This window comes from Ursus americanus, chromosome 4, assembly GCF_024610735.1.
Source record: "Ursus americanus isolate L20-20 chromosome 4, mUrsAme1.1.p, whole genome shotgun sequence".
NCBI lineage: Eukaryota > Metazoa > Chordata > Mammalia > Carnivora > Ursidae > Ursus > Ursus americanus.
In genome coordinates, this window is record NC_142130.1 from 62,830,870 (window position 1) to 62,841,445 (window position 10,576).

Below are 10,576 nucleotides of genomic sequence, written 5' to 3' on the forward strand. Positions count from 1 at the left end.
CCAGCCTCTGTGGGGTTTTTTCAAAATGTAGTTAGAAATTTGCACATAGACACAAAATGAGTAGTCCTGAAGAGAAGAGTGAACTTGAGGACAGGCAAAGTTTAGGAACTGGGTGCATCCATAAAGTCTCTTCAGACTAAGTGAAAAACTATATAGGGAATATAATTTAAAACTTCTTTATCTCGTGTGTAGTTAGTTGTATGGCACACTAGTACAATTTAGCATGTTAATGTTGAAAGTAAGGGACAATCCAGAAAAGGAAAGAAAGACTGCCCTGTCCCAAGTCCCAATTAATATTTTTGGGTACAACATGTCTGACTCAGGAATGAGCACCTAGGATCTCAAATATGTGAGAGGAGATGGCTTGGAGGGGGTTTTCCAAATTACACTCAGTGTCAAAATATATTTGTAATTAATTTGTGATATAAATATATTTATTTCAAATTTTTAAAAATATAATTATGATCTATTAGGTGTGTATATATGTCATTCTATGTGCCCAGAACTGTTCTAGGGACTGTTGATATGAAGCTTCTGACTTCCTGGACCTTACACTTTAAAGGAGGAGAATACATTAAAAAAAAGTGATATACCAAAAGAGCACTCAAAGTAATTTCAGAAAGTGGTAACCGAGGAAAAAATGGTACGAAGTGAGAGAAACAGGCAATGGAACAAGTCTATTTTTGGTTTGGGATAAGAAAAAGGTCTTTCTGCGAGAGTGACATTTGATATGAGACAAGAGAAAGGACTAGCAAAGGAAAACTAAAGGAGGATTGTTTCAGGCAGAGGGACCAAACACCCCAAGAGCATTAAGCCTAAATGAATTTCACATATCCAACAAAGAGAAAGGAACTAAGGGGGTTCAGGACAATGGAAAATAGAGAGTAGTTTGGTAGTTAGTTGATGATATGAGTACTCGTTATCAAAGTTAAGCAAATATGGAAGATTTGTAAAGAAAACAAAACAGATTGCCGGGTCCTGCTTTAGGTCTTCTAACTTCTAATTCAGTAGGTTTGGGATGAGGTCCTAAATTTGATCCCCAGGTGATGCTGATGCTTTTGATCTGAAGACCCACCTAGTGAACCAAGGATTTAAGTCTTTGAACACAGGACAGGGAATTTTGATTTATTGTTTCTATATGTAGTGGAAAACCATTAAGTGATTTTAAGCACTAGACTCTGAATAAAGCACGGCTTGGAGGAAGGGAATAGAAAATGAAAGTACAATATATGCTCAACCTATTGTATCTTTGGATCTGAAGTGTGGCTCCTGTAAAAGGTACACAGATATAGTTTGAGGGTTTTTTTGTTGTTTTGTTTGTTTGTTTTTAAACCAGTCTGACAACCTCTGACTTTTCACTGTTTGATCAATTCACATTTAGTGTTGTTATTGATATGGTTGAATTTATGTCTGCCATCATGTCTTGCTCTTATTAGACTATTTCTCCTTTACTAAATTCTTTACTATGGAGTGGATATTTTTTAGCATTACATTTTAATTCCTTCAATTATGTTTACCCATGCTTTTTGAGTTATTTTCTTAAGAGCTGCCTTAGGTCCTAAAGCATGGCATACTAAATTGAGACTACTATAGAAAACGCTCCAAAATACAAGTAGTTTAACACAATGGAAGCTTCTTCCCCCCCCCCCCCCAACATAGCCTGGCAATTTTTAATGCAATGATTCGGGGACAGAGATTTCTTCCGTCTTTTGGCTGCTCTATCACTATGACTTCATAATCCTTTGAGTTTAGCCAGTAAATAGGAAGAAATAGAGAAAGTCCACTTGCTTCTCAGCCACCTGGGCTCAGAAGTAATGTTGTTCATTTTGACATATAATTTATGGCAATAAATTATCACATCCCTTCCCAAGGTGCCATTGCAAGGAGCTTTGAAACGTACCACCTGACTGGACAGCCAAAGCAGCAATGATGCATGATAGAAGGGGAGACAGTCTTTGGTGGACTGCATGTTGTTCCTGTTATGTGAAGAGATATGCTAGGAAACTACTTCAGTGATGTAGCATAGAGATCTTGATGACTTAGACTCAGATTGTAGTAGAAGAAGTAGAGAAAATGATAGGTTCAGAATATGTTACGGAGATAGGATCAATAGATTTGCTGTAGGGGTATGAGCTACTCTGTAGATGGTATTATTTACTAATATAAAAAGAACAAATTAGTTTTTGACATATTAATTCTGAGGTGCTAATTAGCCAAATGAAAATATAAAACAGGTATTTGGTTCTATGTATCTAGAATTCAGTAAAGAGCTGAAGACTGGATATATATACCTGGAAGTCATTGACCTAGAAATAATAATTAAAGCAATAAACATGATTTTCTAGGAAAAATGCACACATAAGAGAAGTCAGCTCAAGGTCTGAGCCCCAGTGGTTCACAATATTTTAGAGGACAGTGAAGGCTGAGGCAGCAAACAACACTAAGCAGCTGACAATGTTGTAAGGGGAACACCTTAAATATGTGTTTAAAAGAAAGATAACCATTCTTTTTCACTTGTAATGCTAACTGTGCCAATTATTTCTGACTTTCAAGTAAGATAAATGTTACAAAGGTCATTTGTGACCTTAAAAAGAACAGTTTCAAGTCCTATCCAAGTCCAGATGTCATAATTCCCTCTCCGTTAGAGAGGGAGGAATCATGCTGTGAGAAATCCTGTACTATCCCACATGCAAAGATTACATGGAGAAGGCCATGTGGAGAGAAACAAGGCCCCCAGATGATAGTCATTATCACTTACCAGGTATGTAAGTGTAATAAGCCTTCAGAGGATTCCAGCCCCCATCCTTAGTACTTTCTAGCTAAGGACTCATACATTACGGAGAAATGGTAAAACATCTCTGCAGTGTTCTCTCCAAATTCATGACCCTCAAAATCTGTGACCATAATAAATAGTTGTTTTACTCCATTAAGTTTTAGGGATACTATGTTTTGCAACCATAGTAAGTAGGATATAGAACTGAATTCAGGCAGTAACTAAGAGATAAATGTGTCTGGGGAGAGGGGACAAAAAGGATGTTGCTACAGGAAAGGTCGGGGGTAAAGTGTAAATGAGTTGGAAGACATTTGGCTTTTACTCTGATATGAGATCCTTTGGAGGGTTCTGAACAGAGGGATAACATAATCTATGTCAAAATATGTATTTGCTTATGATAGCAAATTTTTGGCATTTTTTGTATTTGCTATAAATAAACACAACTCTGTGGCAATAACTTCTTGTCTAGTAGTAAACTTCTACCTCAATTTTCCTGGAAATGTAACTTTAGTTTGGTAGCAAAGAAGCCATATAGACAATTCTATATTATTTTCAGTTCAGTTTTCTTATTTGAAGAAAGCTACTCACCGAAAACTATTAAGGGATACATTCACCTAAACTTCACTTCTATTTATCTCTATTTCTAATTATGCCAAAGAATGATATATTTTGAGCAGAAAATACTTCAGATAAGAATCTGTAATATAGCCAAATACTCAAGGGCAAAATATTTTGGAATTTCATAAGGCTGTTTTGTTTCAACTCTGCCTCTTAGAACAATGCCCAAGCAATTGGTTAAAATTCGAAAATATCAGGAGCATACTACTCTGCAATATGGTTTAGAACTGCTTCTAGTTGGCAAAAGTTTGCTTGCAAGATGATATACATTTTTTCCTATATGAGAAATAGCACACTACCATATTTGTAGTTTTACTAAATTTTTTCACCGATTTTTTTCAGAGATGAGAAAATCTCAAGTTGCCACAACTACAAATATAGAGTGCAATATATTCTAAATTACTTGTGTTTCATTTCTCTAATGAAACTTACAAAAGAAGGGAATCCTACCATACCTATAGACCACATACTTTTCATAAGGTATAAGATGTTTAATGAGGAAAGATCTCAATGCAATGTAGTCCATCTATGATGCCTAAATTTTTGCAAGACATTAAAACTTAAATTGTACCATATCACAGAGAAGTTAAAAGAAAAAAAAAAGCCACCATAAAAATCAAACTATATGATAAGCACATAGTAGTATATTTGATTTGTTTAAACAACCATCTGTATTTTTAAAATAGCATAATTATTTTCAAAACCACAAATTATTTTGATACTTCAGTACTTAGTAAGGTTGATGGTGCTGTTCCAAACATATATTTACTCTGAATGAATTAAGATTTTCACAATGCACTTCCATTACACATTTATATCAAAAGAGGCATTACTAGATAAAATAGTTTTTTTACAGATACAGACTAAATCAACACAGTCCATAAAAATGAAGTCAAAACTCATGATTTCCATCTGTAAATGACACCATGGAAGCTCTATAAATTGTATCATCTGTCTCATCTTTATCACTTATTACCTATGAGATTTGATTGCTATAGTTGTTATATTAAACTAATATTATGGAAAACATCACATAATATATACAAATCAGGTCTTCTCACCAGATGAAAAGCACCAGGGAAGGAAATAAATTCAGTTATGTATTTCTCATGTAGGCCTAGAGAGTTTCAGTGTCTAATACATGTTTTTTTTCTTTTATGTTTTCAGGTTGACCCTAGAAAACTGTGTTCTGATATTTTTTGCTAACACTCATTATTCAAATTCACCATTGGGTAAGCTGGTCTGAAATAATTACATTCTCTATATATAAGGACTATAGACTGTAATGAAATAATCCTATGCAGCCAAAGCCATTTCTTACTGTGAGCAAAGTTAATTTCAGGAATGACCTTGAAGATCTAGGTAAAATTATTTTATTACAAAATAGTGATTTAAAAAAAAAGGGTACTAGACTGACTGAGACAGATTTGAACCATTCAAAGATGTGACTAAGAATTTCCCTAAAAGTCAAAGAATTGAGTCATGATAGAATTCACGTGAGCCTTTGGTTTATGAGGGAACTAAAAGTTCTTTAAAATAATTTTTGTTATACAATGGTCATTGATCTGGTTTTATGAAAACAACTGTCTTCTTCCCTTCCAAGGAGGTTTTAAGGCACATAGCCACAATTTTAAAACATGTATATTACATATATATTTATGTATAAAATGCATACTGTGTATGTATAGTCACATTTCAATACTGTCATGTTACATGGGAGAAACAATACAGATATTGCACAGTTGTGGTTGGAATATTATGTGATGATGTAAGCAGAAGGGAGAAAATATGGTGTAACAATAAGATGAAAGAAATCTGCACCAGAAATAAGGAAGATACTCTTTAAAGAGTAGCAAAACAACAAAGGGCAAAATATTAACTTAGTCACTGTGCTTAGTTAAGAATTGAATTTTTTTTTCTCTAAAGCTGCATATCTGGCATGATCATTTTACATAAATGATTGATTTTACTCTTCTATCCCATTCCTGAAAAGTCATAAGCCATAATAATAGCTTAAGGAAGGGCTGAGCTTAATTTTCTCAGATTTAAATGAAACCTCTATCCATTACCTCATTCTTTGAATCAACTTTATTTTAGTTTATACCTCCTTACTATTGTAGTTCTCCATATTCAGATTTTCAGGATTTAGGGAGATTGCTGAACTTAGGGTCTTTTACCCTAGATAAATGGATATTGGAAAATGAACATCAGGAAATATTAAGAGAAACAGGAAAGCCAAAGGAAGATGGAGATGAGGAGGAGGTTGCTATAGCTCTGAGTTGAAAGTACTAGGAAAGAGTAAATTATTGCTGAGGGAAAGAAGAGAGGGGACCTTAGGTATAGATTTACTATTACTACTAATCAGAGCAGAAAGAAAGAGGGAAAATGATGAGTATGAGAGAAAAGGGGAATAATAATGGAGTATTCTGTACCATAATGATTGGTTTGGGGGAAGGCTTGGCAAAGGCCAGCTGAGAAGCAAAGTCCAGTTGAGAAAGAGTGAAGAGAGTGGAGGAGACATCATTAAGAAAGTTTTTTTTTTTAATGTTCTTTGTTCAAAGTAATATTCAGAATGAAAGATTATCTATCCTTACTAACAAAGGTTTGGGTCTCTCATGGATTATAAGCTTCTACAGAACAAAGATCTTTACAAACATTTCAATCAGCATGAAATGCAATTATATACACCTTGTGGGAGATTGGGTGATGTGAGATATTTGTTATGGTAACCTAGATTAGGTAGCAGCAGAAGATTGATGGTTGTCAATAAATCAAGAAATATAAATCAATGACTTCTTTAGTAAGACAGCAAGGTGCTGTAATCATTAATACTTACATTTGGTTTATTAAAAGTACACCCAGGCACTTTCCTTTTGTCTCTTTTGTACTGTATATTCTTATTTATATGAACTCAGACCCATACAACTCGTGAAAAAGCAATGTGAAAGTCAACTCTGGTCACCACACTGAAAATTCAAATGTTAAAGGACCGATTATGGTGAGTTTATTTAACAAACTTAATTTGGGTCATATTTACCAGTAGAAAATAATACTCTGCTTTAAAATCTAGAGACAAAAGTAAAAATTGCATTTTAAGTAAATTATTTATATAGGTATATATTTATTTATGTAAGGGGCTTCATAGGGGTGGTTAAGCAACTAAAATAACCAAAAGATGTTGCACCGGGTCAGCAGTTGTCCTTTGACAGACATCACAGGTCAGTAGATACTAATAAGATCACCTTAGATGGGAAGAAAAGGAATTGTCACATCTAGAAATGAAATGCAATCACTAATACGCAGGTTTAAGCCATGGAAAGCAGCGTGTTAGCACAAGTAAGAAAGTGGAAGGTATAGTTTGGGATGTGTACATGATGAAAGAAAAATCACTACTGTCAATTTGTCGAGAATCCTAGAATCCATGCAGAGACTCATTAAGTCCTATTTGCTCCCAATGCAGAAGTGTTCTATAAAATTACCTAGTATAGGGCAGTTCCACTATTAGAGAACTTCTCTAAGCTAAAAGCGCTGCCTTCATAAGTCTTCACTTTAGTTATTCCTTTTAATGGTTCATACAATAAAATTACTTTCTTGTTCAAATAACAGAATTTCTAATTTTGATGACAGTAATCAAGTTTCTCTATTTCCCCTAGTTATACATCATATTACATTGTTTTCCACCCTTCACCATAGGATTTGGCAAGCTTTAACTTGAATTTTTTTCTCAAGTATTAAGATGAAATTCCTTCTAGGAAACACTTCTATTTTATGTACTATGCAAGAAAAGGAAAAAAAAAAAACACTTTAAAATCTCACTTCCTGAAAAGGCTTAGGCATCTCTCCTTAATTGGTGCTACATGTTAGTGACAGCACATGGTCAACCAGCAGAGCAGCTTTTTGATAAGAGTTTGGCACATTTGAATTAAAAACCATTGTTTTCAGCTTTTTACTGTGGGATTTTGATAGTTTCAAATTGAATTTATAGAATATCAAGCTTAAGTATAGGTAGAAAATGTAAATCATCTTAGTATTTTCTGCTATATTTGTTGATTTATATATGTGTACATATTTAATGTCCACGTCAAGAATTAACTGTGTGTGTATCTACGTATTTGTATCTTTATCTACTTCACTGTACCATAAAATTAAGTGAGCATTTAAAAACTTTTGAAGAAAATAAATTCATAAGCATAAATGCTATGCTTATACGATATCCGTAATAATTTAGAATAATGTGGTTATACTCCTGTGGCAAAGAAAAAACAATCTTAACATGTAAGTCAGAGAAACTGACAAACCGGGAAAGGTATAAAATATTCAAAGAAAAGTCAGTCCAGCTTAATTATGTTGTAGCAGTCTATTAAATTATCTCCAATGACTTGACTTAATCATCGTGTCATGTACTGCTAAGTGACCTTGGGCAAGTCACATAGCTTCTTTAGATTTCAGTCTCCTTGTCTCTAAAATTAACTGACAAATTCCAGTATCATTCACTGTCCCTAAAGTGTCTGTATTTTATGGTCTGAAAATGAACTACTAACGTTTATATGAAAAACTCAGTGAATGACAGTAAATTTAATATATACTTGGTATTCTACAAAGACATGGGACTGCCTACTTAATAAAACACTTCAAGAAGGCTTCAGAAAATAGTATCAATCACAAAAGACATTCATAGAAGAGAAATAATAAGGTTAAAATTAAGGATGAAATAAGAAGGGTTAGGTTAAAAATAGCAAAATTAGTAAACCTTGGCTAAATGTTTAGACATCTTCAATAAAAGCAAACTTTTGAGTTCTTCAAAAATAGACAGGACTTAGCTCTATCTGGATTACATCTTACAGTGGTGGTATTTAACAGAAGCTCAATTTTTTTATGCATTATGTACCTTTTACTGAAACTTTTATTAGGTACCCTCACTACCCATCAGGAGGTAATATAACATGTCAGTTAAGAGTATGGATGTTAGAGCCACATTAACTGGGTCCAAACCCTTGCTCTGATACTTGTTAGGTGTATGATATTAGACAGGTAACAGAAGCTCTTTGCCACTCAGTTTCTTCACACAGCTTTTGGGTTGGTAAATGGGTTATAGATGCAAAGAGCATAGAACAGTTGCTGTTATGATATCATCATTAGTTGTTACTTTTTTCTTATTATATGACTACAGAGGAAATTAGAAATGTTCATGCCTAATAACCTTACATATTTAAGCTATGGATTTCACTAGTCACATTAACATTTTTTGTTTTAACAGGAATGCTTTGGATAAAAGGAATTTATATTTAGCCAAGCATATATCATTAAAATCTGCCTATTACCTCCTCTGAGACAGAAGAAAGAGCAAAATACATCCCTTAAGTCTCACTCAGTTTACAACAAAAGAGGCTTTGTAACAAGAAGTAAAACTTCCATGTTCCAGATCTAGAGTAAGGTATCTCATCCATTCATCCAGCAAATATTCATTAAACACCTATGCATGTGACACTAATTGTCTTGCTCTCAGTCATATGTGCAATAAATATGAAATCGTCCTTGCCCTCAAGGAGTTTCAGGCTATAGAAGAGATACAATTTATTACATTTCTAGGTTCCAAATTCCTGATAAAGTACTTCATTGAGTATGTTATAGTCCTTTCTTCTCAATTTTCAGAGAAGTCATGGGGAGGGGTCTCATGAAGAGCACATACATAAAAGAGATGTCATTGGGAGTGGGGCAATGAAAGATGGATACAGTAGAGTTGAACATTCCAGCCTGAAGGACTAGTCTAAAGAAAAACAGAATAAATGGTGATGTCAAAGCCGATAGCAAGTAGATAGCATTGAATTCTCAAAGTACATTCACACACACACAATTTCTTTGATGACTTATTGAGAATACTAATTCATTTTACACTTTAAATGAAGTGATTCTATTAAATGCCAATACAGAGAGAGAAAAAAAAAAACACACCACAAACATGAAATAAAGCTCTTTGGCTAGACCTTTTCCAGTTTTAGAAGAATTGATATCCTTTGAGTTCATGGCCTCATAAAAAAATAAATACATTTTCAGCAAAAGTAAAGAAAGCCCTATATTTAGGTTATAGTAAAGGAGATATTAAACACAAAGACGATTTTAAGTTTAAAAACCATTTTCTAACTATGTAGTGTAGTATTTTCTATAGTATAGAATTACTTTTAGAATAGTAACTCAATCAGTTTTGGTTTATGCTTAAAACCTTTTTCTTACTAACAGTAAAAGAGTAAGAGTCAAGGTAAAGAAGATAGTGTACCTTGAATTGAAAGGGAGTTTTATTTCTTTCTGGATGTTCTGTTACTGCTATGTAATCTAATAAAACATAGCATCTGAAAGAAAATATTAGTGAAGCATTCCAAAATATTTTGTAGGGAAGGAAAGAAAGATGGGGAGAAGGGATAAGAGAAGGTAAGGAAGTAAGCAGAGATGAAGGTAAACAGTTTTCATAATAATTTAGCATGCTTATATATTTGAAACAAAAATATTCTCCTTGAAAGATTACTTGGTCCAGTGAATTTAAGGGGCATATTAAAGAAACTGATGGCATTGTTCTCTTTCTAAAATTCAAGGCCACTGAGAAAACATCTTTTCCCATGGAAATGGGAAATTTCACAAACCTAGAGAGCATATGGTCACCACTAATCTAGTGACTTAATCCTCTCCTTTGGGTCTCATTCTATTTCAGGTTATCTAACCTTTGCCTCCAGGCAGGACTACAACTAAGCCTTGTAAGACAGATGGGTTTCTAGCCCAGTCAAGATTTCTAGGGAAGTCATTTCCACAGCCTCTCAACATTAATCAAAATAACCAGCCCCATGATTTAGGAGAATAGCAAAATATCCCAAGTAGGCAACAGTTTTTGATAAACTTTGCTTTTTGATTCCATGTCTGACAATGGTTCCTTTCTAGAGAAGACAAATGAATTTAAAATAGTTTAAAATACATACCAAGCAATTTGATTCTGACAACCTATTAAATCTCTATTTTGAAATACACTTATGTTTCTGGCTGAAAACATAAAATCTAATTAGTAAAGAAACACAAAAGACCTTGCCTACTGTATTGGGCTCTTTACAGTATAGAACTAAGCTTTCTTTTGTTTTTGAATGTATCTTTTCTGTTGTAATCCTTTAAGGTCTTAAAGTCATAGTGATGATTTTTCCTACA

At 33.7% G+C, this 10,576-nt stretch overlaps 1 long non-coding RNA gene across 1 annotated transcript in view; it reads left to right on the top strand.

Moving 5' to 3' along the window:
* LOC148110266 (uncharacterized) overlaps positions 1-9,305 on the top strand; it is a 98,344-nt gene extending 89,039 nt beyond the window's left edge. Inside the window, exons 3-5 of the long non-coding RNA XR_015724103.1 lie at positions 4,559-4,623; positions 6,307-6,389; positions 8,649-9,305. This is a non-coding gene — a long non-coding RNA (uncharacterized LOC148110266). The remainder of the gene's footprint in view (positions 1-4,558; positions 4,624-6,306; positions 6,390-8,648) is intronic.
* Positions 9,306-10,576: the final 1,271 nt, after the last annotated feature.